This window comes from Ixodes scapularis, unplaced genomic scaffold, assembly GCF_016920785.2.
Source record: "Ixodes scapularis isolate PalLabHiFi unplaced genomic scaffold, ASM1692078v2 ptg000597l_1___fragment_1__unscaffolded, whole genome shotgun sequence".
In the NCBI taxonomy this organism is placed as follows: Eukaryota; Metazoa; Arthropoda; class Arachnida; order Ixodida; family Ixodidae; genus Ixodes; species Ixodes scapularis.
This window is the reverse complement of record NW_024610006.1, coordinates 3,502,228-3,508,373: the sequence shown is the minus strand read 5'-3', so window position 1 is coordinate 3,508,373 and position 6,146 is coordinate 3,502,228. Positions and strand designations below refer to the sequence as shown.

The 6,146-nt window shown below is 43.6% G+C and overlaps 1 long non-coding RNA gene across 2 annotated transcripts; it reads left to right on the top strand.

Annotated features, from left to right (window-relative positions):
• The first annotated feature begins 517 nt into the window (after positions 1–517).
• On the top strand, positions 518–4,834 carry LOC120848075. Of its 2 annotated transcripts, none has more exons than XR_006077101.1 (3): positions 518–665; positions 1,343–1,614; positions 4,775–4,834. It is a non-coding gene; the product is annotated as an uncharacterized LOC120848075 (long non-coding RNA). The 2 variants fall into 2 exon arrangements; XR_006077103.1 differs by lacking the exon at positions 4,775–4,834 and adding an exon at positions 2,427–2,472.
• The last annotated feature ends 1,312 nt before the right edge of the window (positions 4,835–6,146 follow it).

Sequence of the window (6,146 nt, the reverse complement as noted above, 5' to 3'; positions counted from 1 at the left end):
GACAGTTTGCGCTTCTCCTGGACTTTCTCGGTGAAAGTCGAGTTTTCTCGGGGACTGCTACAGAGAGCTTTGTTACCAAGGAGGAGCGAGATACACTATGGGGCGTAATAGTTTGAGAGTTAAATGCCCTTCGGCCATAAAGAATAACTTTCTGGAACTCACGTGCATGCCAGACGTGGGCTTGCGACCTGAGAGTCTCGTGTCCCTAACAGAAGACCGGTGCAAACCTGCCAACTCTTCCGAATTTTTTGTAAAATGTATAAATTGGGACTAATTCTACGATTTTACGAATCTTGCTTCAAATTTTACGAAAAAAAGATACTTTTTTTATTTCTATTTTTTTAACATTTTTTTCGTAAAACCGTTGCTGGCGGTACCTCACACTGCCACAAGAGGGCGACAGGTGCCGTCCACGGCAGCGTTGTGGTTTTTACTATCCGTCTATCCGGGGGCCACATATCCAAAATCAATCCAAAGCCCAAAGCCTTTGTTTGTGTGTTTGGCGGCGCATGTTGGTTTGGCGTGTTCAGACGTGGTTGGGCCTCTGTTTCGGCCAGTTTCGAGGCGAGAAGTGCAGCGTCTGTGTTTGTTACACGTGTAATCATAGCATTCCTCTGGTTGCGGTGGCTTCGCGGTGCAATGGCAAATTCCAAACCTAAAAAGAGGTACTTTCAGGTGTTCTTGAAGTCCTACACGTCGGAATTCCAGTGCTTTGTGCCGTCCATAAAGGAGAGAAGTTTGGATTCTGTAGCACGTGCACGTGTAACGTAAGCGTTTTGCACGGTGGCAAGGCTGACATTAAGCCTTGCCACCTTGCGAAACAGCCCCCCCCCCCCCCCCCCCCCCCCCGCAATTGCGTGAGTTTTACGAATTTTAATGTCCACAGGTTGGCAGGTATGCCGGTGGAGGCGCGAGTGATGGGCCGTCCCTAAACGCGGAGCAAGAAAAATTATTATTTTTTGTGGGGACGGATTTCTCTCGAGGGGGCGGGCGTGCGCCCCCGACAGTGGACGCGCCGCTGTGGGACTTCACGGCTGCAGCAGCAGCTTCGATAAGTACCGTGAATCTCTTGGATCATGAGCAGACACCATGTTGCTTTTTACCTTATTGAACACTAATGTACAAAACAATGTGGTGCGAATGTATTGCCTCGTGGTGTTTTCCACGAAAGCTTGGATATCGGGGCTGCAGCACATTTCTAGACCCACTCGGAGACAATAAATCCGTGACATTCGAAAAAAAAAATAATATTGAGTTTAGGGTGCACACTATTAGACACAGGTATAACTAGAAGGGCTGTATAGCGTTGTGGCGTGTTACATAGTTGAATTATATTATGCAGGGGTCTGTGGCTGAAGGCGACATGGCAAAGGGAGGAGAGGAGGAACGTCCTGCGCAAGTGGCATGCCCCCTACCACCGAATGGTACGAACGGTCTGGAGTTGATACGGCACGGGATCTGCTGTCCATTCGGCAGGACCAGCTGGCTGTCCAGCGAGAACTGCTGGCCACACAGCAGGGTCTGCTGGCCACCCAGCAGCAGCAGCTGGCAGTTCAGCAGGAAATGCTGCTCGTGCAGAGAGAGGCAGTCGATGCACTCCGTCGACTTGCAAGCGTAGGTGTTAAGAGAACTGTAGTGTAGTGCACTCCCAATTATTGTTGTTAGGCTGATTTTGGTCAACCCTACTTTAGCCAGTTAAGTTAGAAGGCAGTGTTCTTAGACTCAAACTGAAACCAGATATGATTTGTATGTGTATTTGAAGTGTCCAACAGCGAAGGCTTTATTTTGTTTATTTCAATGAAACCTTCCAGTGCCATAATGCTAATGAAAATTGGCAAGCCTTGAGACAAAATTTTTTCAACTTATTGAAAATTACCATACTGTGCTCGACAATCCGAACTACTACGTCTAAACCGTGGTTCAATAATCCACTTCATCGTTTATCTCATAAAAAGAAAAGATGTTTCAGGAGCGCTAAAAAAGGAAATACTTGGCCTAAGCTTGCCACTTGCTCTTCCGAATAAAAAACTATGTTAAAGGGGTGTTAGCACACATTCTTTCTGATAACTCTAAGCAGACATTCTTTCTGCAAACTCTACCTAATATGTTAATAAACAACCCTCGCAAATTTTGGAGATTTGTACTCTGAAATTAATCTAGTGAATAGCTCTTGTAATAACATATTGAATAGTGAATGTGTGAATATTTAAATAGTGCGTTTTCTGATGCTTTCACTATTTCTACACCCATTACTGGAATTTCTCCTGTTATAGAGAATGATTTTCCAATGGATTCAATTGTTATAAACATTCAGGGTGTTTTCAGCGGTATAGAAACCCTCAAAATATCTCCATCATGTGGCATAGAGGAAATCATTACGAAGGCTCTCACTAACACTAAATTTTCATCCGGTCTTTACCTCAAAGATATTTGAGCAGTCCGTGGACACAGGGGTGTTGCCCTCTGACCGGAAAATTAGTAAGTAGGCCAATATCACTCACCTGCCTCTACAAGATCCTCGAGCATGTCATTTACAGGCACCTGATTAACTTCCTGGATTCCTGCAATTTCTTCACCAATGTGCAGCATGGCCTCTGGAAACGCCTTTCTATTGGGACCCAACTACTTATTATAACTAACGATTTGTTTAAAAATCTTGACACCGGCTTTCCTACTGACGCTGTTTTGCTTAATTTCGCCAAAGTTTTTGCTAAAGTCCAGGACAATCGCATTCTTCTTAAACTTTTTTTCCTAAAACTAGATCCTCATGTTCCTAAGTGTATTGAATCATTCCTTATTCATCGCTCTCAATTCGTTTTCACTAACAGCACATCCTCCTCTTTCTCTCCCGTTTCTTCCGGTGTTCCACAGGAAATTGTGCTTGGGCCTTTGCTCTTTTTAATCTACATTAATGATCTCCCTCTTCACATCTCATCCTCTGTTCATCTTTTCACTGATGACCTGTGCTGTTTATAGACTAATAAAAAACCCATATGACCATGTTGCACTCCAGAACGGCATTTAAGGGGAGACACTGCTCTTTGAAGCAAAATTTTACTAAGAAAACACATTTTTAAAAATGTGTTTTTTGAAGTTTGGCAAGCACTTATCATCTTGTCCTGAAGGATTTTCGACATATTGAATGAGGGCTACAAATATACTAAATAGGCTGTCAGGCTTTTTGTGGGTGCCTTTTAGGCATCCGGCAAAAAATGATTTTGAAACTGGAAGGTTCAAAAGTGTCATAAGTAATTTATAAATCATCCTAGAGCTTTCATTTATACCTTATTGGATTGCACATACCTCTCAGTTCACTGATCTATGTTTATTTTCTGAGCTCAGTATTTTAATTTGCGTTAATCCTTTCCATAATCATTGCAAATTAAATTTTTAATATTAATAAATCTAATTAGGTTACCTCAAAACAAAGTACATATTTGTAGTCCGATTGTAATGCCAAATAAGCCATGTAAATTTCATTTTATTTGAATAGCATGTTATATAAAAAAGCTCTTGAAGCAGTGTGTCACACATGGCAGATGTGTCTCAACATTAGCAAATGCACACACCTTTGCTTTACACATTCTTGCTTCCAGCCCTTAAACTCGTTAACATTCAATGGCACTACCATTCTGACTGCTACACAGTAAAAATATCTAGGCGTTCGTTTAACCACTAATATATCCAGGAATGTTCATGTCGACGAGACAATATCATCCTCAAACCGCTCACTCGGTTTTGTTTGTCGCAATTTCAACTCTGCCTTTTCTATCCTTAAACGTCTCCTTTACGCCATGCTTGTTCGCCCTAAACTAGAGTATGCTTCAGCTATCTGGCACCCACATCAGTCTTTTTTTAACTAACGCAAATCGAATCTGTCCAGAATCGTGCTGCTCGATTTATTTTTTCTAATTAGTCTCGCTTTTCTTGTGTCACTGCAATGAAATGTCAATTAGCTCTTCCTGATCTTTCCGTTCGTCGCAGAATTTCCCGTCTTTGCCTCTCCATAAAATGTACTATTCGGAACCATTACGACAGTCTCTCCTCAGCCAGCCCAGCTATATCTCTGCAAGACTCGATCATTCGTGCAAGATTACCCTTCCCAAGACCATTTCAACATTCCCTTCTACCAGAAGCTATTGTAGACTGGAATGGCCTTCCAGATGATATTGTCACCATCACCGATAACGCTAAAATCAGAACTGTACTAACCATGCACTCCCCTCTGTAATGCCCTTCGGGGCCTTGAGGGTAATTCTAAGTAACTAAAGAAACAAATAAATAATATTCCGCCACCAGCGTGTGTTCGTGTAATTATAGGAAACTGGCCTCGTTACTGAAGGACTTGTCACGCGGCAACTCTGCCGTCAGTGTAACTAAAATGCATCATTCGCAAGCGCAGGCAAGAACGCCACCAAGGCAGCTCCAAAGGGGAAAGAGAACAGAGTAAGGGTGGATTTACTCGCCCCACATACGCCTTTGATCAGACTTCTCGACTTCTTTCGTTAACACAGCCATTCTCTTTTCTTCTGTGCTTTAGGAGCACCTAAAATGCCAGTAACTCGTTGTCTACGAGTAATCTAATAAGGTGAATGGTGAAAACTGCTCTGCAACATGACTGCACAGAGCTTACCAAGGTGAAAAGTTGTTTGGCAAAAGTTTCCTATTGTATTGCTTGCAACGCGTCTGAAAACCTCTGGCGTGCTTTTAACTTTACTAATGTGTTGCGTAACAGTTTGCATTTTGTGCATAATGCGCTCCCCTTTTCCTGCAGGCTGTAGAGGGACAAGCAGCAGCAAGTGCGCACCAGTCGTCCGCACTGACTTCGCTAGTGCTTCAGCTCGTCGGTGTGCAGAATCTCCATCCGCCAGCCGAATAAAGTGGGTCTCTATGCTCCATTTCATTTTTGGCACGGGTTACACCACCGTTACTTGAACATCTCAGTTGAAAAACTGCCATAGGTGTCCGCTTTGCAGAATTGTTAAAAGCGAGCAGTCGCAGTCCCGCTGTTCTTGCTGCAGCGGCCATTTTGTAAACTGTGGCTAGACCAAACAACATCTGTGCCTCGATGGGCTTCTCAAGCGTGGCACTGCTCCCCATTGTAGCTCGCTGTGGCTCGCGTGTGGTGTCCGCATTTGAAGACCAACTTTCCTTAACTGGTATGTCGTAGTAATCTTAGATTACGCCACAAGCGAACTTGACATGCAGAAAGAATTTTTATCAATGTAGACTGCTTTGTAACATCTTCCAACTATTCATATTTGTTTATTCAAAGTGTTCAATAATGGCCGAAGTGTCTCACTTGGTGCACTTGTTAGTAACAGGAATACAAAGGATTTCCAGCAAGGAAGCCTAAGGAAGCTCGAGCACTTCTTAAAGGACACATGCAAAGGACTAATAAAGTTTTTTTAAACAGCCTGGTTGGGAAAAGGAAGTCATAAAACGAATTCACAAGGAAAATAAAAATTTTAAGAGCTATATTCACGGCGCTATACGAATTTGTAGTTGGCGCCGGCGGGCGCTGCGGAAAAGTGGCTGCTAGTTGTCACGTGACTGGTCGCTATTTGTCACGTGGTGCTTCCGCTCTATCGGAAGCTTCCTATGGTCTCTAAAAGTTAGTTATTCATCTTTATTTCAAGTGCAACAAAACACAAAGATTAATCGGTAACTTTTCGAACCCAAAGAAAGCTCCTGAAAAAGCGGAAGCAGACGTTATAGACCTGTGTGCCGGTCAGATGACGGCGGCAGCGCTGCGGGGTAGACAAACTTGCGCGGCGGTGGCGGTGTGGAGAAATGAGTTGACGGCGGCGCACCACGCTCAGCGTGCAGCGGCGGCGTGACTGTGAGTCGACTTTGAGACGGCGCACAGGTCTATCACATGACTTGCGGCGGCTCCCACGGGCGCAACTACAAAATCATTTTGTGCCGTCAATATAGCTCTAAATTTTTTTTTCTTCGTTCTAATTTTATTTTATAACATTCTTTTTCCATCTGGTCTGTTTACAAAAAAAATGTTTTTTTACTTCGCATGTGTCCTCAAACTTTTAGTACTTTATCGTTAGAAGTTGGAACCGCGTTCCCGCAAGATAAATCGTGATTTGATAGAACTGAAACGTGATCCGATCCGAAACCTTGCCGGCCAGCAG